The sequence below is a fragment of the Schistocerca americana genome, chromosome 2, assembly GCF_021461395.2.
Source record: "Schistocerca americana isolate TAMUIC-IGC-003095 chromosome 2, iqSchAmer2.1, whole genome shotgun sequence".
NCBI classification, from domain to species: domain Eukaryota; kingdom Metazoa; phylum Arthropoda; class Insecta; order Orthoptera; family Acrididae; genus Schistocerca; species Schistocerca americana.
This window is the reverse complement of record NC_060120.1, coordinates 1,016,951,669-1,016,964,422: the sequence shown is the minus strand read 5'-3', so window position 1 is coordinate 1,016,964,422 and position 12,754 is coordinate 1,016,951,669. Positions and strand designations below refer to the sequence as shown.

Here is a 12,754-nt window from a genome sequence, read left to right as displayed (position 1 = left end):
GTTATCGGTCAGTCTGTCTCTCTCTGTCCGTCGGTCCGACTGTGAAAAGCCGTTTTTCTCAGGAACGGGTACATGTATCAAATACAAATTCATGCTATATACCAAGTCATACAGTCCCTTGTCCGTCTAAAAATATGGCGCTCCTAAGTCAATGCAATCAAAAGATGCGGCCATTTACGTCACTTATTTTGATGCTCGCAAATTCAGGGTTCTTTCTTTTGACATAGTATCATGAAATTTGGCAAGAAGTATGCTTTCACTATACAGGCAAAGGAAAAAAATCCCAAAATTGTTAATTTGTAATTACATCACACGAAAAATTTCTTTGTGATTTGTTATTTGACTGCCCGTCTGCTATGACCCCTTTTTCTCAGGAAAGGATAGGCTTATCAGGTTGAAATTTATGTCACGTACTAAGGTCTATGAGTCCTTGGAGGTGTAAAAATTTAAGCTTCTAAGTCAATGCAATCAAAAGATGCGGTCATTTATGTCACTTATTTTGACACTCGCAAACTAACTCGTCAGAACCTATAAGGTACATCTCGTTACCTAGAGTCATGAAATTTGGCAAGAAGGAATGTTTAATAGTACAAGTTAAGAGAGAAACCAGATAACAGTAAATCTGTAAAAAAATTATTTCTTTTGCCGTTTGTTATCCGATCTCAAATTTGAATTGAAAACGTTCTCGAAAGTCTTGTTATCCCCGGAGCAGATATCTTGTCAGTATCAATGTGGATAACAGGCAAAAACCGTCGGGATTATCGATTACTGCAGTGAGTGAACTGTCTGTATACATAATTAAGTTTGTAAGGAACCCTAACAACGCGAATCCTGCTGGCATCTGGCCAATTATTATTTTTTTTTTTTGAAATTGCGCTCCTGAGAAATGTATTCTCATGTACTTAATCGATTTGTTGTATGTGATATACAATGCGGTACATACACATAAAAAGAGCGCTTCAGTACGCACCTCAAATGACCTCGACGCCGACGGGCCGTTAAACTCTAGCGTCTGTTCCTTCCTTTTCAGTTCGATCTCGCGTCCTTAGGACAATCGCAGCGATGCGCTAGCTTCAGATGTGCACTTGTTCTAGCTGGAAAACCAGAGGGAAGTCAGGAAGACGGCAGGTGGCGCAACTCTGGGACGCCGCTCTCTGGTTTGCGCCGCAGAGGGGACCTTATAAGCCCGGGGCGGGCAAAAACACAGCGCAGTGACGGTGAGAGATCAATACCCGCCGCCGCGGTGTCCTCACTGCGAGATCGGGAAGACCACAGTTCGGTAGGGGGGCCCGCTGTCGGTGTGTTTCAGTAGGCCGACACATTATTAATTCCAGTTTTAAACATGGCTGTTTCTCAGAAAGCGTATATTAGAGTCAAAATTTCATTCTTAAGAGGATATCCTCAGAGGACTCAAAACCTAGATCAGTGTACCAAACAGTTATTTGCAACCGGTTGGCTCTATGATCCCTACGTTAAGAATATCAGTTCCCTTGTATAGCTGCGTCAACTTGTGCTCAGTAATGCTCAAACATCTATCCCTTTCCTCGTGAGATCTCCGGACAAAAATCATTGTCCAGTCACATTAATACGAGCAACGTCTACACTAATGACCATTAAAATTGCTACACCCAGAAGAAATACAGATGATAAACTGGTATTCATTGGACAAATACATTATACTAGAACTGAGATGTGATTACATTTTCACGGAATTTGGGTGCACAGAGCCTGAGAAATCAGTACCCAGAACAACCACCTCTGGCCTTAATAATGGCCTTGATACGCCTGGGCATTGAGTCAAACAGAGCTTGGATGGCGTGTACAGGTACAGCTTCATATGCAGCTTCAACACGATACCACAGTTCACCAAGAGTAGTGACTGGCGTATTGTGACGAGCCAGTTGTTCGGCCACCATTGACCAGACGTTTTCAATTGGTGAGAGATCTGGAGAATGTGCTGGCCAGGGCAGCAGTCGAACATTTTCTGTATCTAGAAAAGCCTGTAGAGGACCTGCAACATGCGGTCGTGCAATATCCTGCTGAAATGTAGGGTTTCACAGGGGTCGAATGAAGGGTAGAGCCACGGGTGGTAACACATCTGAAATGTAACGTCCACTGTTCAAAGTGCCGTCAATGCGAGCAAGAGGTGACCGAGACGTGTAACCAATGGCACCCCATACCATCACTCCGGGTGATACGCCGGGTGATACGCCAGTATGGCGATGACGAATACGCGCTTCCAATATGCGTTCACCGCGATGTCGCCAAACACGGATGCGACCATCATAATGCTGTAAACAGAACCTCGATTCATCTGAAAAAATGACGTTTTGTCATTCGTACACCCAGGTTAGTCGTTGAGTACACCATCACAGGCGCTCCTGTCTGTGATGCAGCGTCAAAGGTAACCGCGGCCAAGGTCTCCGAGCTGATAGTCCGTGCTGCTGCAAACGTCGTTGAACTGTTCGTGCAGATGGTTGTTGTCTTGCAAACGTCCCCATCTGTTGACTCAGGAATCGAGACGTGGCTGCACGATCCGTTACAGCCGTGCGGATAAGATGCCTGTCACCTCGACTGCTAGTGATACGAGGCAGTTGGGATCCAGCACGGCATTCCGTATTACCCTCCTGAACCCACAGATTCCGTATACTGCTAACAGTCATTGGATCTCGACCAACGCGAGCAGCAATGTCGCGATACGATAAACCGCAATCGCGATAGGCTACAATCCGACCTTTATCAAAGTCGGAAACGTGATGGTACGCATTTCTCCTCCTTACACGAGGCATCACAATAACGCTTCACCAGGCAACGCCGGTCAACTGCTGTTTGTGTATGAGAAATCGGTTGCAAACTTTCCTCATGTCAGTACGTTGTAGGTGTCGCCATCAGCGCCAACCTTGTGTGAATGCTCTGCAAAGCTAATCATTTGCATATCACAGCATCTTCTTCCTGTCGGTTAAATTTCGCGTCTGTAGCACGTCATCTACGTGGTGTAGCAATTGTAATGGCCAGTAGTGTATGTTCGACGTCAACACCCACAGACAGCAAATGGAAGCAATAGCAGTGGAGGATATATACGCTAAAGCGAGACGGGGAGACGCAGTCGTTGTCGTAATGCGGAAATGGATCGATTTATCTGACGTCCAAAGGGCATGGACACTGCCTTTCTGGCCAAGGGAGGAAGCATTTCCCAAACGGCTGAGTTTGGGCTGTTCGCATGCCGCCGTGATTAAAGTTTACCGTGTATGACAAAATGATGGTCCAAAACGACGGCAGCGCAGTTGCGTACGGGTGAATAGACGTGCAACTGTTGAGCAACTGACCGCCCAGATGAACCAGGAGGCTACCAACAGCGTCTCCTCAACGACCTTCAGCAAACGTTGGTGGAGTTCAAATGTTCAAATGTGTGTCAAATCTTATGGAACCTAACTGCTAAGGTCATCAGTCCCTAAGCTTACACACTACTTAACCTAAATTATCCTAAGGACGAACACACACACACCCATGCCCGAGGGAGGACTCGAACCTCCGCCGGGACCAGCCACACAGTCCATGACCTCAGCGCCTAGACCGCTCGGCTAATCCCGCGCGACCGTTGGTGTAGTACATGGGTTTCCGCAGCAGTCGCCCGATTCATGTACCCAAGTTGACTGCTGTTATTCGGCGACAAGGCTGGAATTTGCACGCCAATACCGTAACTGGACGTCAACTGAGTGGCTACAAGTGGCCGTTTCAGATGAATCACGTTTTATGCTCCATGGCACTAAAAGAACCGTCCTGCTACAATCATAGGCAGGCGATATGAGGGAGCGTTATGGTCTGGGGAATGTTTCTGTGGCATTCCATGGGTGATTTCGTCACTCTGGAAGATACAGTGGATCGACACAAGTATATATCTATCCTTGGGAGGACCATGTCCAACCCTAGGTGCAGTTTGCTTTTCCGCGACACGATGGCATCTACCAGTAGGACAATGCAGCGTAGCATACAGCTCGCAGTTTACGTGTGTGTTTGGAAGAGCACCAGTATGAGTTTACCATACTCCCCTCGGCACGAACTCCCCGTATTTAAGCCTAATAGAGAATCTGTGAGACTGTCTCGGTCGGGCTGTTCGCGTCATGGATCCTCAATCGAGAAACCTAACGCAGCTGGTCACGGAATTGGAGTTGCCATGGCTCCACACCGCTGGCAGTCGCTTCCAGAACCTCTCACTCTCTTATTGGACGTCTCGTAGTGGTCCGTGCTGTTAAAGCTGGTTGTTCAGACTTCTAACAGGCGGTCGCATTAATGTCACTGGACAACGTGTTAGGCATCCCCTTAAAAGAGCAGACTGGGATTTTGTAGTGTTGCAGATCCTGAGGAAATGATACCTGAAGGTCATGTGATCCTCCATCTCTGACGTAAGCCTTGGCGGTGAAGTCGTGTCTGTGTGCCACTCAGTTGTACAAAATAAGCCCAGTAAGATGATCAGACGTGACAGAATGGCAGAAAGGAGGTACCGTGTTTGTACAATAAGACGAGCACCCCCTGGTTGTTGTTGTAATCGTGGGTGTATCAACATGGAGTGCTGAACGCGTCCACAAAGAATGGTTCATAACTGGCAGTCATTTAACACGGCGTATAAATGGTGTATTAAGAAGATACTAACCGACAGGCGCCGCGCGGAATTAGCCGAGCAGTCTGGGGCGCTGCAGTCATGGACTGTGCGGCTGGTCCCGGCGGAGGTTCGAGTCCTCCCTCGGGCATGGGTGTGTGTGTTTGTCCTTAGGATAATTTACGTTAAGTAGTGTGTAAGCTTAGGGACTGATGACCTTAGCAGTTAAGTCCCATAAGATTTCACACACATTTGAACATTTTTTGAACCGACAGGCACTGGAAACGAGTGTCACTTCTTGTAAGTGACAATCGTTCTCAAACCCAACAGGAAATGACGCTGTCAGTGAATTCAGGTACAGCTCAATAAGTTTCCGAAAGAACATTACTAAAGGAACTGCAGGCAATTGGTAGTTGGGGTCAGGAACTACGCAAAACACCATTGCTTACAACAGCGCATAAATACGCTAAATACGCACTTCTACAATGGGCCAAACGACAAAGCAAGTGGACAGTAGGTGACTGGAGGTGTGAACTGTGGTCCAGCGAGACGTGATTTTGCACCGAGCTAGGTGGCAAACTGGATTCTCTAATCAGACAGTTCCCACACTTCAAACAATACGAAGATTATAAAAAGTTGAAATTTGAATTTTGTACCAACATTTCTTCGTCTGCACTGTCAGGCATGTAAATATGATCAGTCAATGTTAGGAAACGGCACTGAAGAATGTTCGAAAGTTGCTTGCTGCGTTCAATGACTAATGCAATTCTTTTTTTTCTCGCCCAATTTCGGTCGAAAAAATGAGGAATTTGTTGGGGGCTATCGTGGAATATTTCCGCTTCAGCCCCTGTAGTTCCATGAAGTTCCGATTGGTGATGGCAATATACATAGCCTTCAAAATGGCATCTGTAATGGAGGTTCGTTCCAAGCAGGGACCTGTTACTGAGTTTCTTTTGGTGGAAAACCATAGCATCGCAGATATTCATAGGCGCTTGCATATTGTCTATGGAGACCTGGCAGTGAAAAGAAGCAAGGTGAGTCGTTGGACGAGGCACCTGTCATCATCCCAAGGTCGTGCAAACCTGTCCGATTTCCCTCGCGCCGACCGTCCTTCCACAGCTGTGACTCCTTCAGTGTTGGAACGTGCGGACACTCTCAGTCGAGGTGATGGACGGATTACAAACACTTCGCTTCATATGCACCGATATGATGGTCAACTGCGGTCCTGAAAACGACCAAGATGATGTTTCTGGTGTGAAAGATCAGCCGCCAGAGAAATCTGACACCCAGGGTACGCCCGGTTGCGTCTTGGCTCCACTTCTCTTCAACATTTATAACGACGACGAGCCATTGACTCCGGGCACAAGGAGATTCTTATATGCAGATGACCTAACCCTTGATACGCAGAGCTCATGCTTTAAAACAGTGGAAAGAAACCTCACAACTGCACTTAGAACACTGTCAAGCTATTACAGTCGGAACCAACTTAGACCAAACTCTTCGAAGACACAAGTGTGTGCCTTTCGTTTAAGGAACAGGGAAGCTAATCGTGAGCTACATATTGAATGGTCAGGCATCCAGCATAATCACATCCCTAAATACTTGGGAGTCACTCTCGACAGAACTGTGTCATTCAAAACTCACTGCAAGAACACCAAAATGAAGCTCCCCACTCGAAACAACTTAATTCGCAAAGTAGCAGGGACACAGTGGGGCTCACATCCACAAACTATTCGCTCTTCTACAATGGCACTGTGCTTCTCTACTGCGGAATATGCTTCCCCAGTCCGGTGCAGGTCATCTCACGCCAGACAAGTGGACATTGCTCTCAACGAAACCTGCAGGTAGATCACAGGTTGATTAAGACCAACCCCAACTGATAAGCTCTACTAGGTGGCTGCGTACGCAGAACAATGGCTGCCAACAAGAGACTGAAAGTGGAACAGACCAGTGCCCACCCACTGCACAGATATAATCCACCACAGCAACGGCTGAGCTCGCGAAAGAGCTTCCTGAGGACATCCGAGAAGCTCACCATTTCACCAGAGAAGGAAAATCTGGAGTTATGGAAGAAGTCGACGCCTCACCTATACGGATGGATGCCAGAAGCTGAAGAACTACCACCTGGACGCAATGAGAGCTGGCTGGTGTGGAAATCTTTAAATAGATTAGGATCAGGAGTTGGACGATGCAGAGACAACCTGAAGAGATGGGGCTTCATAACAGAAGATACGTCCTGTGATAGTGGACAAGGACAAACCACAAGCCTCATGCTTCAGTGCGCTTTGTGCCCTACATCCTGCCCTCTCTGCTGGTATTACTGCCACACTCGTCGACCAGTTGGGGTACTCAAACGTGAGTACTCGCTGAGTTCCTCGCAGCCTAACAGAAGTCCATGGCGACGACCTTGCCGCAGTGGATACACCGGTTGCCGACAGATCACCGTAGTTAAGCGCTGCCGGGCGTGGCCGGCACTTGGATGGGTGACCATCCGGACCGCCATGCGCTGTTGCCATTTTTCGGGGCGCACTCAGCCTCGTGATGCCAATTGAGGAGCTACTAGACATAACAGTAGCGGCTCCGGTCAAAGAAAACAATCATGACGACTGGGAAAGCGGTGTGCTGACCACACGCCCCTCCCATCCGCATCCTCATTTGGGGATGACACGGCGGTCGAATGGTCCCGATGGGCCACTTGTGGCCTGAAGACAGCATGCTAACAGAAGTCCATAAAGAGCAATGAAGGACCATGTGTGCGGAATTACTTGTGTCTTGAGAGGCTGGTGCTCACAATTTTTTGTTGAGCTTTGTCACAGGCGTTGAAACATCGGTTCATCACTCCGAAACGCAAGCAAAGCGGCAATACCTGGAGTGGCCCCACACCACCTCTCCTCCAAAGAAAAAGTTCAAACCGCATCCTTAACTGGCCCATGCTGACTGCCGTGTCAGCAGCAGCGCTGCTCAGTCGCTGCTGCTGGAGTACTGGTTATCAAAAATGGTTCAAATGGCTCTGAGCACCAAGGGACTTAACTTCTGAGGTCATCAGTCCCCTAGACTTAGAACTACTTAGACCTAACTAACCTGAGGACATCACAGACATCCATGCCCGAGGCGGGATTCGAAACTGCGACCGTAGCAGCACCGCGGTTCCGGACTGAAGTGCCTAGAACCGCTCGGCCACAGCGGCGGGCTACTGGTTATCCTTCTTATTTTACTGTCCCTGTTAATACATATCGATGAAACAAATACCGCGCTAGATTAATCTGGGACCGCTCAATCGATTGGGCACACAAAAGTCCGCTCTAACAATCATTTTGCTCGTAACAAAACCAACACTTTCTGTTGGCACTGAGCGTTGCACGAAAGACTTGATGAGCAGTATACGTCTGGGCTGACTCCAGCTATACACTGCCAAAAAGAAATTGCAAATATTTGCCGTAACAGTGGAGAGAATTCGTCTGACGACTCTTAGGACAGGACACCCTGTATATACATACAAGGGAGAAGTTTACGGTCGATTTGTAGGGTTTAGTGACGTTAGCAGCCGTATACCGACAGAAACAATAACAGAGGTGTCTTGAAGAATTTGAATGAAAAATATAAGTTGATGGCGCTGACGTTTGATGTGAGGGCCGTCATGACGGAACATTTAAATGGTGTGCAAACAAAAATAGGAAAAGTAATTCCACAAGCCACATTTACACACTGTTACGCTCACAAGTTGTTTAGTGCGTGTAGAGTGCTTTTGCTAATCTGAGTGGTTTTGTAACATTTTTTGTCCATTCATCGAAGAAAACAAACTTATTAGATGCAATACTGAAGAACTGATTTCCAAAACTTACACCAACAAGATGGAGTTGTGCAAGTCTCTTGGTACAAACTGGCAAGTCATAGGGTTGAAGATTTGTACAAGTACTTTAGGAAAACACCTCAATATTGGGATAGAACTGCCGTTACTGAAGCTTGCGGATTTCTCACGCTGTTAGAGTTTTTCGACTTAACTTCCTTTTGTGTTCGTTCGAAAAACTGTTTTCACTGACAGATGTTATTACACTTAACACACTGCAGTCAAATTACTCAGATATTAAATTTTAGCCGGCCGGAGCGGCCGAGCGGTTCTAGGCGCTACGATCTGAAACCGCGCGATGGCTACGGTCGCAGGTTCGAATCCTGCCTCGGGCATGGCTGTGTGTGATGTCCTCAGGTCAGTTAGGTTTAAGTAGTTGTAAGTTGTAGGGGACTGATGACCTCAGAAGTTAAGTCCCATAGTGCTCAGAGCCATTTGAACCATTTTCTTATTTAAATTTTACACCCACCGGCCTTGCCGCAGTGGTAACACCGGTTTCCGTCAGATCACCGAAGTTAAGCGCTGTTGGGCTGGGCTAGCACTTGGATGGGTGACCATCCGGTCTGCCGAGCGCTGTTGGAAAGCGGGGTGCACTCAGCCCTTGTCAGGCAAATTGAGGAGCTACTTGATTGAGAAGTAACGGCTCCGGTCTCGGAAACTGACGTACGGCCGGGAGAGCGGTGTGCTGACCACAAGCCCCTCCATATCCGGATCCAGTGACTCCTGTGGGCTGAGGATGACATGGCCGCTGGTCGGTACCGTTGAGCATTCATGGCCTCTTCGGGAAGAGCTTTTAGTTTTTTTTTAATTTTACAGAAAAAAAGTGGAAGACTTGAAGGAAAATCTGCGCACTAGGAGGTACAATGGAAATAGGATGCAATGCTGAAGGCATACCAAGCAAGAGAAGATAGGAAAAGGGCACAGAAACAACTGTATAGAATAACTACAAGATGATGTACCTTTAGATATTAGATACTATAATCATGCTTTTAAATAACAGATTTAATTCGCTGCCTGACATAAAGTTTATTGAAATGTTTAACGCGAAGTAGTTCTCAAGCTTTGCAGATTTGTTTCCCAAGGAGGCGTTTGAAAATTTAAGGACAATAAATGGGAAGTTAGGTTAAAGCCCCACATCATCTTGAAGCCAAGTATGTCAAGGAGCTAAAAAGTTTCGTGTGTCGAAATCAACTTCACACTGGACTTCCAGAACACTACAGACTCCGTGAACTGATTTTAACCAAGCGAGTCACATCGCCGTCAGTAGAACGACCGTCTCCTGCAAAGAAAAGAATAAAAACCTTCAATACGAATGCATGAGGACAAAAGCGTCTGTCCGCACTCTCCATCATTTCGGTAGAAAAGGATCTGTTAAGCCAGATGAAAGTTCGAAACTCATTTTCCGGCGCCGGTGCTGAAAAGTCTTGCAAGAGGAAGTGCAGAGCCGAGATCCGCTATAGATGAAACGATAGTGAGTGAACAATGTCACATGCAGAGTACACACGACTGATAAGTTTCGTGTTGCATGCGTTACCAACATCTTCAGGATACACCACTGCATTATGATTATGCTATTGATACCTCTACGTAGTTCATCGGGCTGGAAGAATATGTGACAGGTTTTCCGACCACTCCCGCGCCCTGTTATATCTAGACTGGCCTGTGGGACGTGTAGGAACAGCGGGTAAAAAGCCGATATCACTTCCCCGCTGTCTGGTGGGATTGCGCGATCAGTATGCGGCACGCGAGACAAAATGACGCAACGTACTGCTCCGAAGATTAACGAGCAGACTCTTATTGGCGTATTCGTATTAATTATCTGCGCTGCTACGCTATTAAAGCCGGTCTAATTAAGGGTCGTCCGACCTCCCGTTTACCAAAGATACAGGGTTAAATTTAGCGCTACCTCACCCAGCCGCTTCCCACAGCTCTTGCAATCAGGGGCGGTGAAAACGAAAGGCGCTTGCCCCAGTCTGCGGCCGAGGTAAATATTGACAGTCGACGGGGACTTCAAATGTATTTCCTATCCAGTATCCGCCTGTGTAAGGCGTCTGCAACGTTCCTACTTACGGGGAGACACTGGTTTGTTTGGATACTGGGAAAAGTGAGAGGATATCACAACACTAATAAGACAGAACTTAAGAAGTAATAAAAACAGAGTAAAGAGAGCTATATTCAGAATTCAGAATTGAGCAAAACAAAATATTAACATACTGGCTAAGAAATAAGGCAGTGCCCTGGTATTCATTTTGCCAATTTTCTGTAAGAAACAAAAAAAGAACTGTTTGTAGAGTAATGTGGAAAAAGTTTCATTTCGACGTATTTGTGAAATAACTTTTGAAATAAAAAGAAATCGTACAAACAAATATGTATAATGTACAATTGCATAGCAACAATATCGAAATAAACTAACGTCGGATGCAGAATACAAATTCTGTAATGTTTATTTAACTCAGAACTTGATTATAAACAATATTTGTAGTTACATGTCTAGGTAGCTGGGTGCAGCTCCTTCGTGTGTTAACAACGCGGTTTTGTAAACGTCTCTATGGCAACGCCTCTTCATAGCTCTATAGACGACTATTGTTTTCACCTACAGCCGTTTGCACTTCGCAATTGAAAACTGTACAAAGTGCTGCTAGGTGTCAGGAATATGCTTAAATTGACTGAACTGTAGGTGTGTCTTTTTACTAGCGAAAGATAAGTGTATTAAGATTCCGTGCATGATGCGGCATTTGATCACTCCTGTCAGTGTTTATGACGTCATATCTCTTGTTCTGTGTGGCATAGAATGATATATGTGTGTAGATACACTCAGCTACAGATGTGAATATTGCCTGCGAAATATGCTTGGAAAAAAAGTTAGTAGCAAAGAAGTAATAATTTTATACGTCATCCATGATGCGACAGCGTTTCACACGTCTCAGTGTCTGTAACGTCATATCTCCAAGCCTAGGCGTCATATAGAATGACATAATTTTGTATGTGCATTTAGCGGTATATGTGGATACTATCTGTGAAATTTACTGCGAATAGAGTTAGTAGCACAGAAGTAATAAACTTCATGATGCATGATGCACCAACTTTTCGCGACTCTTGTTGTTTATGACGTCATATCACCTGAACTATCATGAGTTGGTGGTTATTATCCCAACAGCGATTGTTACCTGACAGTAAGGGATACGTGTACCAAGTTTGGTTGAAATCGGTCCTGTGGTCAAGGAGGTGATGCGGAACATACGTACATACCCTGTACATCCATATTTAGAATACGTATGTTCGGATTCCCGACATACATTAAGCCGTGGGCAGCCTCTGACGTTACACAATGATAAACGTCACAGAAAACATGAGTTGAATCTTATCTATAGACACAAGAGTACGATAAAATCTGAGAGAGAATGCTGAACCATGAGAAACAGTCGAAGGTGACAGAGGAGATTTCGGTGGCTATTGGCATATGGCTGACAACATTGGGTTGCAGTCCTAGCGCCAGATAATCGCGTTTACCAAGTGAACGAAAGGTCGTGAGTATTCGAACGACATTGATGTTTTCTATTCAAAGAAATGAACAGCTGAACTGCTACTACAGCATGGCGGCCACGACGGTGACGGTAGCTGCAACTTTCAGTTCATCTCGAAACACAAACTGAAGGAGTCGAATGTGGTTACGGCCAGATCTTTTGTGGCATAGCTGGCGCCACACACACTCTGGTGGTCTTCCGACTTCAAAAAGTAGAGCCATAGCCAACTACATGGGAGGCCAAGGAGCCAGAGCCTGCCTGCTCAGACGTAGTAGCTTCCCTTTTTGCCACAGGATTTCCTATACTGGCTCAGCCGCAAATACTGGAAAGTCGGTTTTCACTTTATCATTACGCCTCCCACAAGGAAGAAGATGCTCGTTTAATAGTTGAGCAATTTTTAACGGTTGCCGCCATTTTGAGTAAACTGTTGAAACGTCTCTCTCTGAGCCGTTCCATTCGTTGTGTTGAGCTGACTTCGATCTTCTGACACATTTTAGCACTTGTAATTGTCGCTGCATCTGTGCTTCTGATCTGGGGAAAAAGACTAACTGCAAAGCATTTCATCAGACAGGCAGATCCTGTGATTTCTCGACTTATATTTTATGTTTCACACAGTTACATATCTGTTAAAATGTGTATGTGTATATAACCATGTTTATGTTGTTTTATTTTTGTTGGGTCTAGTGAACTCCGTGGCCGTTAATGATAATTGGTGAATGACGCAACCAGCCACAAACACTTTTTACATGTTTTATTTTAGTGCCATAAGCGCTTTCGGACTAAAAT

The 12,754-nt window shown here is 45.9% G+C and overlaps 1 pseudogene; it reads left to right on the top strand.

Annotated features, from left to right (window-relative positions):
- Window positions 1-8,908: 8,908 nt before the first annotated feature.
- Window positions 8,909-9,026, top strand: LOC124596926 (annotated as a pseudogene).
- The last annotated feature ends 3,728 nt before the right edge of the window (window positions 9,027-12,754 follow it).